Raw genomic sequence first — 19,646 nt, 5'->3', positions numbered from 1 at the left:
CACAGAATGACATCACCAACAATAAATCCAAAACAAAAAAGAACCAACCATCAGTGGACATTAATAGGCCTAAATGTCAATGGTCTTAACTTACCCATAAAATAATATAGGCTAACAGAATGGATACAAAGACAGAATCCATCCTTCTTCTGTTTACAAGAAACACACCTTCAAAGACAGGTGTTACCTCAGAGTAAAAGGTTGGGAAAAGATTTTCCAATCAAATGGGCCCAAGAAACAAGCTGGTGTAGCAATCCGAATATCTAACAAATTAGACTTCAAACTAAAATCAATCAAAAGAGATGACAAAGGGCATTTCATATTCATCACAGGAAAAGTCCATCAAGATGAAGTCTCAATCCTGAATATCTATGCCCCAAATACAAAGGCATCCACATTTGTAAAAGAAACATTGCTAAAGTACAAAACACACATAAAACCACACACATTTATAGCAGGAAACTTCAACACCACCCCTTTCACCACTAGACAGGACCACCACAAAGAAACAAAGGATCTGACAGAAGTTATGACCCAACTGGGTTTAACAGATATCTATAGAAAATTCCAACCAAACACAAAAGTATATACCTTCTTCTCAGTGCCACATGGAACCTTCTCTAAAATTGACCACGTAGTTGGCAGCAAAGCAAACCTCCACAGTTAAAAAAGAATTGAAATAACCCCTGTATCTTATTAGATCACCATGATTTAAAGCTAGAACTCAACAGTAATTCGAATTGCAGAAAACCTACATATTCGTGGAAATTGAATAACAACCAAGAGCTAATACCATTACTCCTCAAATTGTTCCACACAATAGAAGCAGAAGGGACATTGCCAAACTCTTTTTACAAGGCTATAATCACTTTGATACCCAAGCCACACAAAGATACAACTAAGAAAGAGAGCTACAGACCAATATCCATCAAGAACATCGATGCAAAAATACTCAACAAAATATTGGCAAATCAATCCAAGAACACATGAGAGAAATCCTCCACCATAATCAAGGAGGCTTCATCCCAGGGATGCAAGGATGGTTCATCATACAAAAATCCATCAATATAATCCACCATATAAACAAACTGAAAAAGAAAAAAACATAATAATCTCACTAGATGCTGAAAAAGCCATTGACAAAATACAACATCCCTTCATGATAAAGATCTTGGAGAGAACAGTAATAACAAGAACATATCTAAACATGATAAACGTAATATACACCAAACCAACAGCCAACATCAAACTAAATGGAGAGAAACTCAAAGCGATTCCTCTAAAATCAGGAACAAGACAAGGCAGACCACTCTCTCCATATCTCTTCAATATTGTACTTGAAGTTCTATCTAGAGCAATAAGAAAAGAAAAGGAGATGAAAGGGATACAAATTGGAAAGGAAGAAGTCAAACTCTCACTATTTGCAGATGACATGATAGTCTACATAAGTGACCGAAAAACTCTACCAGTGAATTCCTACAGATGATAAACACCTTCAGCAAAGTAGCAGGACACAAAATTAACTCAAAAAACTCTGTAGCCCTACTATATACCAATGACACATTGGTGGAGAAAGAAATCAGAGAAACATCACCCTTCACAATATCCACAAGCAACATAAAATATCTTGGGGTAACACTAACCAAAAAAGTGAAAGACCTGTACAGCAAGAACTTTGAATCTTTAAAGAAAGAAATTAAAGAAGATACCAGAAAATGGAAAGATCTCCCATGCTCTTGGATAGGTAGAATAAACATAGTAAAATTAACAATCTTGCCAAAAGTACTCTACACATTCAACACAATCCCCATGAAACAATCCAACACAGTTCTTCACAGACCTTGAAACAACAATACTCAACTTTATATGGAAAAACAAAAAACCTAGGATAGGCAAAACAATTCTGTACAATGAAGGTTCTTCTGGAGGGATCACCATCCCTGACTTCAAGCTCTATTATAGAGCCATAGTTCTAAAAACAGCTTGTTATTGGCACAAAAATAGACAGATGGACCAATGGAATCTAGTTGAAAACCCTGATATTAACCCAAACATCTATGAACACCTTATCATTGACAAAGATACTAAATCTATACAATGGAAGAATGATCGCATCTTCAACAAATGTTGCTGGCACAACTTGATTTGGACATGCAGAAGATTGCAGCTAGACCCATATCTGTCACCATGCACAAAACATAAGTGCAAATGGATCAAAAATCTCAACATAAATCCTGCTACACTAAATCTTCTAGAAGAGAAAGTGGGAGATGGCCTTGAATGAATTGGCTCCCTGAACATTACATCAGTAGCACAGACATTGAGATCTGCAATTAATAAATGGGACCTCCTGAAACTGAGAACCTTCAGTAAGGCAAAGGACATAGTCAGTAAGACAAAACAACAGCCCACAGAATGGGAAAAGATCTTCACCAACCACACATCTGATAGGGGGCTGATTTCCAAAATATACAATGAACTCAAGAAGCTAGCTACCAAAACATCAAACAATGAAATTAAAAAGTGGGCTGCAGAACTAAATAGAGAATTCTCAACAGTGGAATCTGAAATAGCTGAAAGACACTTAAGAAAGTGCTCAAAATTCTTTGCAATCAGAGAAATGCAACCCAAAACAACTCTTAGATACCACCCACACCTGTCAGAATGGCTAAAATAAAAAACACCATTGACAATCTGGAGAGGATTTGGAGAAAAAGAAACGCTCCTCCATTGCTGGTGGGAGTGCGAACTTGTATGACCACTCTGGAAATCAGTATGGCAGTTGCTCAGAAAAATGGGAATCTGTCTACCTCAAGACCCAGCCATACCTCTCTTGGGTATATACCCAAATAATGCAGGTTTATACAACAAGGATATATGTTCAACCATGTTCATAGCAGCATTGTTTGTAATAGCCAGAACCTGGAAGCAACCTAGATACTCCTCAAGTGAAGAATTGATAGAGAAAATGTGGTACATTTATACAGTGGAGTACTACTCAGCAGAAAAAAGCAATGGAATCTTGAAATTCGCAGGCAAATGGATGGAACTAGAAGAAACCATCCTGAGGGAGGCAACCCAGTCACAAAAAGATAAACACACTTATATGAATTTTAGACATAGGGCAAAGGATTACCAGCCTACAATCCTCTTCACCAAAGAAACTAGGAAACAAGAACAACTCTAAAGGATAAATGCATGGAACCCAGGAATGCGAAGGGTGAGGAACTCCTGAGCAAATTGGGAGCATGAGGGCAGGGGAGAGGGAGCTGCCAGAAGGAGAGAAGGAGAAGAGGAGAGGACTGGAGCAAATGGCGGAGCAGAAATATTCAGTTGGGGGAAGAATAAAGGAGAGCAGGAGGAGAGATATCATATTAGATGGAGGCATTATAGGTCCAAGGAGAGATCTGTTTCTAGGTGGATTTCCAGAGGCCTGCAAGGATGACACAAACTGACAATCTAGGCAATGGTGGAGAAGATAACTTAAATGCCCTTCCCCTATGATGAGACTGATGACTACTTTTTTTTGACATCCTAGAGCCCTGATCCGGTGGCTAGTGGAAGCAGAGGCAGACACCCACAGATAAACAATGAACTGAACTCTGGAACTTAGTTGCAGAGAGGGAGGAATGAAGATCAAAGGGGTCTTTACCAGACTGGTGAAACCCAAAGAAACAGTTGGACTGAACAAGGGGGAGCACAGGACCCCAGACTGCTTTCTGGGAGACCAGTACAGGACTGATCCAGACCCCTAAACATGGATGTCAATGAGGAGGCCTCCTCACTCTAGGGGGCCCCTGGTAGTGTATTAGTATTTTTCCCTGGTGTAAGAAGGGACTTTGAGTGCCCATCCCACGTGAAGGGATGCACTCTCGGCCTGAACACATGTGGGATGACCTAGGCCAGGCCCAGGATGATGTGGTGGACTTTGAGGAGCCCCGGATGAGGGCCCTATACTGCCTGGGTAGTGGCGGGTGGATGGGGTGGAGGGTAGATGGGGACATGGGGAGGGGTGTGGGGAGGAGATGGAGAGGGAGAAGGGATTGACATGTGAAACAAGCTTGTTCCTAATTTGTACTAATAAAAAAAGTATTATATAAAAAATGAAAGAAAATGATCTCCAAAAGTGCTCTGAGTAAGTTTTCGACTAGGATAGTGTCACCTCAAACATGTGGCATCCTTCCCAATATAGTTTCAATAAATAGGGATACAACCAAACTCTAGGCCACTAAATCCTGCCTTTTAATACATGCAATTCATAACTTGATTTTTTATAATCAGTGGTCATTTTAAGATAATAAACCTGATATGAATAATGTCTTTGTCAGTATTTCTTTCTAAGTAGAAAAATAAAAGCTTCAGATAAACTATTATGATACTTTCACAATTGTGAATGAATTTGATATCATTGAAGTAAGTTCATATGTGTATAATCATAAAAGATTTGGAGTACATTGTCTCCACATGTAATCCCATTTGCTGGAAATAACTATAGAGCCTACACTGGCATAGAATTAGCAAATCTCATTTCTTTTTCATCATAAATTGCTGGATCACAGAATTGTGTCAAGTTCATGACCATTAATGTAAACAAAAGTAGATAGAATTTTGATTTAAATGGGACCACATATAGGAATTTGTACATTATAGTTTAACCTAAGTACAGAGAGCCCAAAGTCATACTGAGGATAATCACTTTCTCCTGTTCTTCCACAATTAATATCATGAATTCCATAGAGACTAATACAATCTGGTCCCATTTGTGTAGTTATGAGTTTCTGCATTGAATCTCTAAAGTCATAGAGTGGTGATTAATCAGCTGTAGAAGCTTCTGATTCTGTTTATATATCTCCTGGGGATAGAGAGTGGGCCTTCATCTGACCATAGGCATGACAGTGTTCAGATCTACATTGCCTGTTTGTGACCCAGAAAAGAAGCTTGACTAAATGAGAGATGAGAAATGGTGGATATGGGAAAGATTATTGCAAGTCTTTAAACCAGCCAATTGGGGAGGTAGAAGGGAGAATAGCTATATAATCTATTTTATAATGAGGACTATGGCATTTGAAGTGAGGTATTAGACATCTTATTCAATTTGGTTTCTACCAACTCTGATTCTGTTTTAAATAGCTATGTCAATAATAGGAGACTATAAAGGAATACCTAAATTTCAAATTGTTGTGTTCATACTCACAGAGTTGAAAATTATCTTGGATATTTAGAATATTACTATCTGACATTTATATTATGTTCCATAAATAGTTTATTATTACTATCAGCAATTGTAGCACACTGTATCTACATAAATATCAAACACCCAGTAATATGTGCACCTAAACTAACATATTTTGAAGACCTGAAATATGACTTATGAAATGTAAATCATGGTATCAGTAGTCAGGATATCTGGATTATAAAATATCCAATTAAATATATTGACTAATAAAACTGAATACTCCTCCTCATCATTTTCTGAAAATATTTTAAAAACAAATTCATATAACAATCATATGAGGTATGTATTAATTATGTGTGATATTCGTGAGAAAAAAAGACTCTATTCACAAGTATGTTTAAATCACTTTTTTTCATTTTACCTCTTGCACATGTGCTTTAAAGTTGGGTTAAATTATTTCCTGTATTTTGTGTTGTTTATTTTCCCCCATTCTCTTTCCGTGACCTGACAAAATAGCTCTGTTTTATTTAAAGCAGATGAGAATGAAGTAGACAGTCATCCACATATCATTAAAGGTTTGCATGCTATATGTTTACTTACAAATAAGAAGTTCTACATATGGGCTTGCAGGCTTTCTCTGCTTCTAAGGATTTCAAATATAAATCACAGGTCTTACTGTCATAAAAATATAACAATGCTAATATAAAACATGGGAATCAATAAAAATAGCAACAACAACAAAAAGTAATCCAAATTATATGTTATCTGTTTTAATAAAATAGACATATGTAATTTTTTGGGTCTTTTTCAAGACAGTGTTTCTCTCTAACTTTGGAGACTGTCCTGGAAACTCACTATGTAGACCAGGCTAGCCTCAGATTCACAGAGGTCTGCCTGCCTTTGCCTCTGCCTCTGCCTCCCAAGTGTTGGGATCAAAGGCATGCTTCACCACTGCAAGGCCCTCATGTATAAATTTTAAACTTCTAAACTTTTTAGATTTCCAAAGGTACTTCATATGATTTATTGATTTCAATTAACCAGGAACAGTGAATAACAACAACTCAACTAATTAAAACTACTATTATAAAAAATTGAGCATTATAAAAGCCAAATAGAAGTTACATATAAAACAATTTAAAAAGCATCAACCTAAAAGGTAAGTCAGAATGATTATTAATTTTTGGAAGTAACTAGCACATTAAAATATTTTCAAAGCATGAATTATGCACTTTATTCTGAGAAAAGTCATTTTGTACATAGCCAGCCCATGTCACAATATTTCTGTTATTCTCACAAATGGACATTAATTTTAAATCTTATTGTTGTCTATTTGCTGCACACAACATTGGATTTAATAGTTATGATTTTAAGGGAAACATGGACTTTGACCATGTTCACTACCTAACACATTCTGCTCATTTCCACTTCCAACTTGACCTCTTCCTTTTCTAAAGTACACATTCTAGATTTTTTTCTTCTGTCTCAATCTCCCAGATAATTGGACTTACAAGCATACATTAGCATGACTCTATCAACTAATTTACTGTTCATATAGTACTTCCAGCCCTCAGATAGTATTTATATATAGAGATTGCCCTTAGAATATACATATATGTATACATATACATACATACATATTAACATATATATATATATATATATATATATATATATATATATGTTATGGTGGATGGAGTGATACTATCTTAGTAGAAAAAAGTAGGATTGAGTAGTGTACTGCTTAGTTTCCTGAATTTGATTGACATTTTTCATTAGAGGAAGGTAGTATTATTTCTACTTGTTGTCGAAATAGAGTGTGATTTGCTTCATTATTACTACACAACTCTTTTCTCTAATGGCTATGGTATCCTAAACTGGTTCATATGAATGTGGATAAATGATTTGTGTGCTCAGTAAATGAATATCACCAAAGCAATAATGAAAGACTTCAAAGATTGTCTTTGTGGGACCCAAAATACTTCTGTAAGAATATAGAACACCTTGAATGAGGGTATTTATATTCAAATTATCTAGAATTCAGAGTTAATTTATATTTGAATTATTTTCTCCAAGAAATTATTTTCTTATTAGTTCAAATTAGAAATAAGCCTGCTTCACATGTCAGTCCCTGCTCCCTCTCTCTCCTCTAATTCCCAACCCCCCACCCCATCCCCCTCTGCTCCCTAGGGAGAGTAAGGCTCTCCATCCTGTGCAGGACCTAGGCCCTCCCCCATATGTCCAGGCTGAGAGAGCATCTCTTGAATTATTTTTTATAATTATTTCTTTCCTTTTTAGAAGGCTAATGATGAAAATGAAAACAAAAATATAACACATCTTTCAGAATTCTATCTTCTGAGTGTCTCTGATGATCCAAAGCTGCAGCCCATTCTTTGTGGGTTGTTCCTGTCCATGTACCTGATATCAGTCCTTGGGAACCTGCTCATCATCCTGACCATCAGCTCTGACTCCCATCTCCACACTCTTATGTATTTCTTCCTCTCTATTCTGTCTTTGGCTGACATTGGCTTCATTTCTACCACAGTCCCCTACATGGTTGCAGACCTTCAAATCCACAGTACAGCCATATCTTATGTGGGCTGTCTGACTCAGATGTCTTTTTTTGTCATTTTTGGATGTATGGATAGTATGCTTCTGACTGTGATGGCGTATGACAGGTTTGTTGCCATCTGTCACCCTTTGTATCACACAGTAATTATGAACCCTTGTCGCTGGGGCATCTTAGTTTTAGTATCTTTTTCAGCTAGCCTTTTTAATTCCCTGCTTCACAATTTTGTTACCTTACAACCTAAATGTTTCAAAGATGTGGAAATCCCTAATTTCTTCTGTCACCCTTCTCAACTTCTAAATTTAGCATGCAACAACACATTTGATAATAGCATGTTCATGTATGTTATGGGTCTTGTATTTGGTGTTTTTCCCTTATCAGGCATCCTTGTCTCATACTTTAAAATCATTTATTCTGTTCTGACAATCTCCTCTGAAGGTGCGAGGCATAAAGCTTTCTCCACCTGTGGGTCTCACCTAACAGTGGTGTGCTTATTTTATGGAACAGTGTTTGGAGAGTATTTTGGTTCAGTTTTGTCTGACTCTTCTGGAAACAATATGGTGGCCTCATTAATGTATACTGTGGTCACACCCATGCTAAACCCTTTCATCTACAGTCTGAGGAATCAGGACATTAGCAGATCCCTAAAAAGATTCCACTGTTGTGTTGTTTAATAACAGGTCCCATGGCTCAATTTAAGGCACATGTTGGAAAAATTAAAGAGAAAACCTAAGTAGTAATACTCTCTCATTGGGTTCATATTGTTTTAATTTATCCACATTTATCTATAACAAAAGGATGTTTTACTAGACAATAGAAAATTCAGTTGTTTCTATTAATTTTTTTGAAGTCAGGTTTCTCTCTATATAGCCTAGGTGATCTGGAACTTCTGTATCTGCCTCTGCCTCTTGAATGCTAGGATTAAGGTATGTACCACCATGCTCAATTGAATTCAGTTGATGATTTTAAATTTTCCCAAAACTCAGTTTGGAAGGTAAACTAAATTTGTAGGTTAGACAGTGAAGGTTGCTAAAAACTGTTAATGTGACCAAAGTGGCATCCTGAAAATTGGTACAGTCTTCTATTTTTCCTATGAACAACTTGCACTACAAAGATTACAAATAAAAACAATTGAAACTAAAAAGCAAATGGGAAGAAATTAGCCAAATGTATGTTATAACTACATTTACTTTTGAGTAGAGGAATGACCCCACCACGTTTGTGGACATTCTTTTGTTCATTTTCTGCTCCTCTGATTTTGTCATATTTTGTCATATTTTGTCATAAATTGTCTGATTCGACAATTTACAAGCACTGTACATCAAAATTCAAATATTATATAGAGTATTCATACTGTGTGTGGAACACTACAGTTTCACTAGCCTTGTATTCTCCACGACTTTTATCATGAAGACAGATTGTATTTGGTCAAGGCTTTTCTACTTCTACTGAGATGAACATTGAATGTGTGTTTTCCACATGTTGAAGAACTGAATAAACGAGCTTGGTCATGGTGGATAATATTTTTGATGCAATGCTGTATTCTGTTTATTGAAAATTTTTGAGTTATGTTTACTGGAAATGCTGGACTATACTTTGCTTTTTTCTTGTTGTGTATGTACCTTGTTTTTGTATTATAGTGATACTGGTTTTGGGTTTGCTCCTTAGCTTCTACTTTTTTGAATGTTTTAATACTTAAAACATGTTTTAATTTAATTATATTTTGATCATATTTCCCATCCATCATGTCCTAACAGATCTATTCCTATTCTCTATTCAAATGCTACAAGTCACAAGATCATACAGTAATATTTAAAATGTTTTTAGGTATTTTTTCTTTTTTATTAGTTCAATTTAGGAACAAGCTTGAGTCACATGTCAATCACTTCTTCTCTCCCTCCTCTCCCCCCATCCTTCTCGCCCAACCTCCCACCTGCCTCCTACCCCATCTACCCTCCAACATGTGGCAGGGTAGGACCCTCAATGGGGGCTCCCCAAAGTCCACCATAATCCTGGACTGGCCCTAGGCCCTCCCCAATGTGTCCAGGCTGAGAGTGCATCCCTTCACGTGGGATGGGCACTCAAAAGTCCCTTCTTACACCAGGGAAAAATACTAACACACTACCAGGGCCATCCTAGAGTGTGGAGACCTCCTAATTGGCATCCATGTTCAGGGGTCTGGATCAGTCCTGTGCTGGCCTCCCAGGCATCAGTCTGGGGTCGATGTGTTTCCCCTTGTTCAGGCCAGCTGTTTCTGTGGGTTCCACAAGCTTGGTACCGACCCCTTTGATCTTCATTCCTCCCTCTTGCAAGTAGGTTCCAGAGTTTGTTCAGTGTATATATGTGGGTGTCTGCCTCTGCTTCTATCAGCCACTGGATGAGGGCTCTAGTATGGTATAAAAAGTAGTCATCAGTTGTTACGATAAATCTTTCCACCAAAAGCTGCCTGAGCCCCACCGCCACGTGCGAGCTTCATGCCAGCCGCCCGCCCGAGTTAGGCCCAAATGAATACACAGAGAGACTTGTATTAGTTACAAAGCTGCTTTGCCAATGACTAGGTTTCTCATCTGTTCGCTCAGTCTCAATTATCATACATCTATATATTTTATGAGACTTATCTTATCGTACGCCTTATTGGCATCCCTCTTTGCTGGTGAATCACATCCCACCACTGGAGCAGGAACAGGAAAAGAGAGCGACACTTTCTTTTTCCTCTTCTTAAATATGAGTCTCCTTGCTATGTCACTTCCTGCCTGGAACACCACTTCTCTACTACATTTCCCAGAATCCTCTTTGACTCCTAGTCCAGCCTAACCTGCTGTCTCATTGGCCAAGCAAGTACTTTATTTAACAATCAATAAGATAAACATACACAGAAGTATTTCCCACATCAATCAGTCTCATCATAGGGGAAGGGTATTTAGGATATCCTCTCCACCATTGCCTAGATTGTCAGTTCGTGTCATACTTGTAGATCTCTGAAAATTTCCCTAGTGCCATATCTCTCCTTGGACCTATAATGACTCCCTCTGATATGGTATCTCTCCTCCTGCTCTCCTCCATTCTTCCCCCACCTCAACATTTCTGCTTCTCCATTTCCTCCTCTTGCCTCCTCTTCTTCTCCTCTCATTCTGGCAGCTCCCTCTTCCCAACCCTCATGCTCCCAATTAGCTCAGGAGATCCTGCCCCTTCCCATTCTCTGGGGCCCATACATTTTTGCCTTAGAGTCCTTATTTTTTTCCCAGTTTCTTTGGTGAAGAGGATTGTAGGTTGGTAATCCTTTTCTCTATGTCTAAAATTCATATATGAGTGAGTACATACCATGCTTGTCTTTTTGTGACTGGGTTGCCTCCCTCAGGATGGTTTCTTCTAGTTCCATCCATTTGGCTGCGAATTTCAAGATTCCATTGCTTTTTTCTGCTGAGTAGTACTCCATTGTATAAATGCACCACATTTTCTCTATCCATTCTTCAGTTGAGGGGCATCTAGGTTGCTTTCAGGTTCTGGCTATTACAAACAATGCTGCTATGAACATGGTTGAACATATATCCTTGTTGTATGGACTTGCATTATTTGGGTATATACCCAAGAGAGGAATGGCTGGATCTTTAGGTAGACTGATTCCCATTTTTCTGAGCAACCACCATACTGATTTCCAGAGTGATCATACAAGTTCACACTCCCACCAGCAATGGAGGAGTGTTCCTTTTTCTCCACATCCTCTCCAGCATAGATTGTCATTGGTGTTTTTTTTTATTTTAGTCATTCTGACAGGTGTGAAGTGGTATCTCATAGTTGTTTTGAGTTGCCTTTCTCTGATGGCCAAGGATTTTCAGCACTTCTTAAGTGTCTTTCAGCCATTTCAGATTCCTCTGTTGAGAATTCTCTATTTAGTTCTGCACCCCACTTTTTAATTTCATTGTTTGGTGTTTTGGTAGCTAGCTTCTTGAGATCCTTGTATAATTTGGAAAAAAGCCCTCTGTCAGACATGGGGTCAGTGAAGATCTTTTCCCATTTTGTGGGCTGTGTTTTTTCTTACTGACTGTGTCCTTTGCCTTGCAGAAGCTTCTCGGTTTTAGGAGGTCCCATTTATTAATTACAGATCTCAATGTCTGTGCTACTGGTGTAATGTTGAGGAAGCAATTTCCTGTGCCAATTTGTTCAAAGGTAACTCTCAATTTCTCTTCTAGAATATTCAGTGTGGCTGGATTTATGTTGAGATTTTTGATCCATTTGCACTTATGTTTTGTGCATGGTGGCAGATATGGATTTATCTGCAATCTTCTGCATATCCAGATCCAGATGTGCCAGCACCATTTATTGAAGATGCTATCTTTTTTCCATTGTATTGATTTAGCATCTTTGTCAAAAATAAGATGTTTGTAGGTTCGTGGGTTAATATCAGTGTTTTCAATTGGATCCCATGGTCTATCTGTCTATTTTTGTGCCAATACCAAGCTGTTTTCAGATCTATGGCTCTATAACAGAGCTTGAAGTCAGGGATGGTGATGCCTCCAGAAGATCCTTTATTGTACAGAGTTGTTTTGGCTATCCTGGGTTTTTTGTTTTTCCATATAAAGTTGAGTATTGTTCTTTCAAGCTCTGTGAAGAACTGTGTTAGGATTTTCATGGTGATTGCGTGGAATCTGTAGATTACTTTCCCAAAGATTGCCATTTTTTGCAGTTTTTTTTATTTGTATTAGAAACAAGATTGTTTTTACATGACAATCCCAGTTCCCTTCTCCCTCCAGTCCTCTCATACCAGCCCCTTAACTAAAACCCTACCTATCACATATCATTTCTCCTTCCCCTGGATGGCGAGGCCTTCCATAGACTGTCAACAGTGTCTATTGTATCCTTTGGGATAGGGCATAGGCCCACCCCCATGTGTCTTGGCTCAGAGAGTATTCCTCTATGTGGAATGGGCTCCCAAAGTCCACACCTGTGCTAGGGATAAGTACTGAACAACTACAGGAGGTCCTGCAGATTTCCAAGGTTTCCTCATTGAAACCCATGTTCCTGGGTTCTGGATCAGTCCCATGCTGGTATTCCAGTTATCAATCTGGGGAGCAAGAGTTCCAAGATGTTCACATCAGTTTCTGTGGGTTTCATCAGCCTGGTCTGGACCCCTTTGTTCTTCACTCATCCTTCTCTGCATCTGGATTCAAGTTGAGTTCAGTGATTCCTTGTGGGTGTCTGCTTCTACTTCCACCAGCTGCTTATGAGGGCTATCGGGTGGCCTATAAGACAGTCATCAATATAATTATCAGTGCAGGTCATTTAAGGAAGCCTCTCCTCTGTTGCTTAGATTGTTAGCTGGTGTCATCTTTGTAGATCTCCAGACATTTCCCTAGTGCCTGATTCATCTAAACCTAAAATGTCTCCCCCTGTTTTACTGTACAGGTCTTTCACTTTTTTGGTTAGTGTTACTCCAAGATTTTATGTTGCTTGTGGATATTGTGAAAGGTGATGTTTCTCTGATTTCTTTCTCATTGCATTTATCATCTGTATATAGTAGTGCTACTAATTTTTTTTTGTTAATTTTGTATCCTGCAACTTTGCTGAAGGTGTTTATCAGGAATTCCCTGGTAGAGTTTTTCTGTCACTTATGTAGACTATCATATCATCTGCAAATAGTGAGAGTTTGACTTCTTCCTTTCGAATTTGTATCCCTTTGATCTCCTTTTCTTGTCTTATTCTTGTAGCTAGGACTTCAAGTACAATTTTGAAGAGATATGGAGAGACTGGACAGCCTTGACTTGTTCCTGATTTTAGAGGAATCTCTTTGAGTTTCTCTCCATTTAGTTTGATATTGACTGTTGGTTTGGTGTATATTGTCTTCATCATGTTTAGATATGTTCCTGTTATTCCTGTTCTCTCCATGATCTTTATCATGAAGGGATGTTGGATTTTGTCAAAGGCTTTTTCAGCATCTAGTGAGAAGATCATGTGGTTTTTCTTTTTCAGTTTGTTTATATGGTTGATTTTACTGATGGATTTTCATTTGTTGAACTATCTTTGCATCCCTGGGATGAAGCCTCCTTAATCATGGTGGATGATTTCTCTAATGTGTTGTTGTATTCGACTTGCCAATGTTTTGTTGAGTATTTTTGCATCAATGTTCATGAGGGATATTGGCCTGTAGTTCTCTTTTTTAGTTGTATCTTTGTGTGGCTTGGGTATCAAGGTAATTGTAGCCTTGTAAAAAGTGTTTGGCAATGACACTTCTGCTTCTATTGTGGAACAATTTGAGGAGCTCTTGTTTGGATTTCTGGTAGAATTCTGCAGTGAAGCTATCTGGCCCTGGGATTTTTTTTTGGTTGAGAGGCTTTTCATGATTGCTTCTATTTTATTAGGGGTTAATGGTTGATTTAAACTGTTTATCTGTTGGTTTAATTTTGGTAAGTGATATCTATCCAGATAATTGCCCATTTCCTTTAAATTTTCCAATTTTGTGGAGTACAGGTTTTGAAAGTGTGACCTGTTTACTCTCTGGATTTCCCCAGTGTCTGTTTTTATATCCCCCTTTTCATTTCTGATTTTGTTAATTAGCATGCTCTCTTTCTCTCTGCCATTTTGTTAGTTTGGATATAGGTTTGTCTATCTTGTTGATCTTCTCAAAGAATCACCTCTTTGTTTCATTGATTCTTTGTACTGTTTTCCTAGTTTCTACTTTATTGATTTCAGCCCTCAGGTTGATTATTTCCTGGTGTCTACTCCTCCATGTTGAGTTTTCTTCTTTTTGCTCTAAAGCATTTAGTTTTCTGTCAATTCTCTAGTGTGTCTTTTCTCCAGTTTCTTCATGTGGGCACTTAGTGCTATGAACTTTCCTCTTAACACTGTTTTCAGAGTGTCCCATAAGTTTGGGTGTGTTGTGTCTACATTCTCATTAATTTCTAGGAAGCTTTTAATTTCTTTTTTTGTTTCTTCCTCAACCCAGAAATGATGCAATTGGTTTTTATTCAATTTCCACAAGTTTGTAGGTTTTTCTGCAATTTGTATTGCTGTTGAATTGTAATCTTAAAGCATGGTGGTCTGATAGGATACAGTTTTTTTTTCTTTTTTTGTATATGTGGAGGTTTGCTTTGTTGCCAACTATGTGGTCAATTTTAGAGAAGGTGCCATGCAGCGCTGAGAAGAAGGAATATTCTTTTGTTTTTGAATGGAATGTTCTATAGATATCTGTAAAATCCAGTTGGGCCATAACTTCTGTTAAATCCTTTGTTTCTTTATTAAGTTTCTCTCTGGTGGTCCTGTCTCATGGTGAAAGTGAGGCGTTGAAGTGTCCTACTATAAGTGTGTGTGGTTTTATATGTGGTTTGAGCTTTAGTGATGTTTCTTTAACAAATGTGGTTGCTTTTGTGTTTGGGGCATAGATGTTCAGGACTGAGACTTCATCTTGATGGACTTTTCCTGTGATGAGTGTGAAATGCCCCTTTTCATCTTTTTTGATTGATTGTAGTTTTAAGTCTAATTTGTTAGATATTAGGATTGCTACACCAGCTTGTTTTTTGGTTCTATTTGACTGGAACATCTTATCCCAACCTTTAATTCTTAGGTACTGTCTGTTTTGAAATTGAGGTGTAAACAATTCTTGTAAATTAAATTGTTGTAAACAGCAGAAGGATGGATTCTGTCTTCATATCCATTCTGTCAGCCTGTACCTTTTTATGGGCAGGTTTAAATCAATGACATTGAGAGATATTAATGTCCATTTATTGTTGGTTCTTGGGGTTTTTTTGGATTTATTGTTGGGGGTGTCATTGTGTGTGGATTTTACCCTCCTGTTTCTTTTCATGTTTGGTAAAATTGGATTATCTATTGCCTATGTTTTTGTGAGTGTAGTTATCTTTGTTGGGTTGGAGTTTTCCTTCCAGAACTTTCTGTAGTACTGGATTTGTGGTTATGTATTGTTTAAGTCTGGTTTTGTCATGGAATATCTTGTTTTATCTATCTATAATGATTGAAAGTTTTGCTGGGTACAGTAGTCTGGGTTGGCATCCATGCTCCCTTAGTGTTTGTAGGATATCTATCCAGGATCTTCTGGCTTTAAAAATTTCCATTGAGAATTCGGGTTTGATTCTGATAGGTCTGTTAGTTGGCCTTTTTCCTTTGCTGTTCTTAATATTTTCTCTTTACTCTGTAGGTTTGGTGTTTTGATTACAATGTGTCGAGGGGGCTTCTTTCTGAGGTCTAGTCTGTATGGTGTTCTGTAAGCTTCTTGTACTTTAATAGGCATATGCTTCTTTAGGTTGGGGAAGTTTTCTTCTATGATTTTGTTGAATATGTTTTCTGTACCTTTGAGCTGAATTTCTTCACCTTCTTCTATTCCTATTATTGTTAGGTTTGGTCTTTTCATGGTGTCCCATATTTCCTGGATAGTTTGTGTTAGGGATTTGTTGGACTTGAGATTTTCTTTGGTCGATGACTGTATATCCTCTAGCAAGTCTTCAACAACTGAGATTTTCTCTTCCATCTCTTTTATTCTATTGGTTATACTCATGTCTTTAGTTCCTGATCATTTATCCAGTCTTTCTATTTCCAGAATGCCCTTTTTCTTTGTTTTCTTTATTGTGTCTATTTCAGCTTTCATGCCTTGAACTGTTTCCAGTGCTTCTTTCACTTATTTGGTTGTTTTTCTTGGTTTTCTTTAGATTCTTTTTTCTTTTTTTTTCTGAGACAGGGTTTCCCTGTGTAGCTATGGAGCCTATCCTGGCACTCGCTCTGTGGATCAGGCTGGCCTTGAACTCACAGAGATCCACCTGCCTCTGCCTCCTGAGTGCTGGGAATAAAGGCGTGCGCCACCAATGCCCGGCTTCTTTAGATTCTTTAAGAGATTTGTTTTTGAATTTTTTGGTTTGCCTTTTCCTCTATTTCATGTAATTTTTTTGTTATTCTTTCTTCTATTTCTTTAAGGGATTTTTCGTTTCCTCTTTAGAGGACTCTATCATCTTCCTAAGGTAATTTTTGTGGTCTATCTCTTCTTCATTCTCTGTATTGGATTTTTCAGATCTTGCTGGTGTGGAGTCCCTAGGTTCTGGTGGTGTCATATTGATCTTTTTGATGTTGAGTATGTTCTTATTCTGTCTGTTTCCCATCTCTTCTTCCAGTGGGTGCAGGTGGGGTCTCTCTATCTCCTCTTGTCACCCAGTGGTGTGTGTGGGCCTACTTCAATGTCTGCAGCTCTGGATGGTCTTGCCTCTCCATGTAGTCTCCTCACTTGGTAGGTGGGTCAGGCTTTGGGAGGGGTCAGGTTGGAAGAGGCAGAGGGAAGACTGAGGTGTTTCCAGTCTCAGGGAGCTCCTTCCTGTCTGGGAGGGTCCACTCTAAGTAGATGCAGGCCCAGAGAGATCACAGAGGTGAATGGGACTTTGGGCAGGAATAGGGCAGGACCAGAGAGTACACTCACCTCAGTAGGGGTCAAGTGGGGGGGGTGGAAGAGTGAGGTGTTTCCAGACTCAGAGAGCTCCTCCCTGGCTGGGCAGGTCCACTCTAAGCCAATCATACAGTAATTAAATAGCCTCATTTCACAGTCAACACATCAGAATTAAGGAATTCTGTGTGGAGGATTTAAACCAAAATGAAAGATGTATTAGGGTTATAACCTTGTGAATAAAAGTGACTATTGCTTGGTGTAAGGTTTCTTGTTATACCTTATTCCCTTCTGTTACAAATTTGGTATCTATTTCCCACAGTTTTCAGCACTATTTGTTCATTTATTTGGCACAATTTCCTCTATGTATTTGTGGTATATTGATAACATCAAATTTTACATTTTAAGATAAACTATTACCAAAAGAATACAATATTATTTTCTAGCACATGTAGCCAGCTGTATGAATTGTTGAACCAAGATAAATAGTGCAAAGTAACTTAATTGCAGTACCAGGGACAATAATTAACTTTTTTTCATGGATTCCTAACTTCAATTTCATGGTCTTTGTTCAGATACCATGGGATAAAATCCCCTGACTGACCAGAGTTATTTGCAAAATATAAATGAACTTCATAGCTCTCTAAAATAGCTGCAAGCTTCTCTTTCTGGGGTAGGATTACATGCTGGAAAGAAAATTCTGTCTTAAGATTTAAAATGCTTGTAGTGTCACTGTGTCTTGGTGACTGCTGTATGGGCTCCTCTGCTCCTTGTCTCTACAGCTCATGCTGCTGAACTCTCTGCGGACACAAGTCACCAGTCTGAGTGCACTCTCTGCGGACACAAGTCACCAGTCTGAGAAAGCCTGGCTTGTGCAATCACTAATCACAAAATGTTTAAGATGATTTATCTACTCAAAAGCATAGGATGTAATGCAGAATTTCCTTATTTCTCTTATTAGTTTAGTTCTATAAGGCTGCCTCTATAGATAAGATAAAAGAAAAGAACTTATTTTTCAGCTACAGCTGTAGTGGATAGCCCACTAATTAGGCTGATAACTGAAGGAAAGTGCTCTTTTCCTCCTATCTGGATTTAGTGTACTTCGAGTTGTTGGAATGATTTTGTTTCTTATCAGTTACTTAAGAAATGATATGTGATCTTCAGATGAATGCCTGCAAAATTTTGTTGGTCATTATAAGCTAGGTAGAAAAAAGAGAAGAAGCAGAAGCTGAGGCAGAAATTGGAGGAGAAACTGGCAGGAATAAGAAAATAGAGCCAGGCCTTGGTGGCGCACACCTTTAATCCCAGCACTCGGGAGGCAGAGGCAGGTGGATCTCTGTGAATTCGAGGCCAGCCTGGTCTACAGAGCTAGTTCCAGGGCAGCCTCCACAACAAAACAGAAAAACTCTGTCTCAAAAAACCAAAAAAAGAAAGAAAGAAAGAAAAAAGAAAATAGAGAAGAAGGAGGAGGTAAACTGGACAATCAGGTCTGAGAAATTATAGACAGTTAGGACAGAAGAATTAGAATAGAGACAGAAGAAAAAGGTTAGAATAAAAAGGCATTGATAGATCATGTTGTGAGTAGATTCTTTTTTCCCTCACATTTGGTTCCTTCACTTCTTTTTTTTTATTTATTTTTATTTATATTAGAAGCAAGGCTGCTTCACATGTCAATCCCAGCTCCCTCTCCCTCTCCTTTTCCCTCACCCTCCTCCCCACCCCCACTCTACTACCCAGGGAGGATGAGATCCTCCATGAGGGATCTCCAAAGTCTGTCATATCATCCCAGGCAGGGCCTAGGCCCTCCCCCATGTGTCCAGGCTGAGAGAACATCCCTCCACGTGGACTGGGCTCCCAAAGTTCATTGATACTCCAGGGAAAAATACTGGTATACTACCAGAGCTCCCATATATTGCCAAGGCCTCCTCACTGACACCCACATTCAGGGGGGTCTGGATCAGTCCCATGCTGGTCTCCTAGCCATTAGTCTGGGGTCTATGAGTTCCCCCTTGTTCAGGTCAGCTGTTTCTGTGGGTTTCACTAGTTCTGTCTTGACCCCTTTGTTCTTCCCTCTTTGCAACTGGATTCCAGAAGTTGAGTTCAATGTTTAGCTGTGGGTATCTGCCTCTGCTTATATCAGCCACTGGATGAAGGCTCTAGGGTGGCATATAAGGAAGTCATCAATCTCATTTTTGGGGAAGGGAATTTAAGGTAGCCTCTCCATATTGCTTAGATTGCCAGTTGATATCATCCCTGTAGATCTTTGGAATTCTCCCTAGTGCCAGCTCTCTCCTCAAATCTATAATGGCTCCCTCTATTATGATATCTCTTATCTTGCTCTCCTTTAGTCTTCCCCTGACTCAACCTTCTTGTCCCCCGTTTCCTCCTCTCTCCTCCTCTTGTCCCCCTCTCTTTCTCCCAGCTTCGTCTCCCCTCCCCCATGTTCCCAATTGGCTCTGAGTGAAAGGTTTAGAAGCAGGCCTTCTAAAGTGTTCAGTACTCACCCAACTTCAAGTTATTTCACAAAACAA

At 38.5% G+C, this 19,646-nt stretch overlaps 1 pseudogene; it reads left to right on the top strand.

Annotated features, from left to right (window-relative positions):
* Nucleotides 1-7,440: 7,440 nt before the first annotated feature.
* Nucleotides 7,441-8,416, top strand: LOC100752407 (annotated as a pseudogene).
* The last annotated feature ends 11,230 nt before the right edge of the window (nt 8,417-19,646 follow it).

This window comes from Cricetulus griseus, chromosome 4 (assembly GCF_003668045.3).
Source record: "Cricetulus griseus strain 17A/GY chromosome 4, alternate assembly CriGri-PICRH-1.0, whole genome shotgun sequence".
Lineage (NCBI taxonomy): Eukaryota > Metazoa > Chordata > Mammalia > Rodentia > Cricetidae > Cricetulus > Cricetulus griseus.
This window is presented reverse-complemented; position numbering and strand designations above follow the sequence as displayed.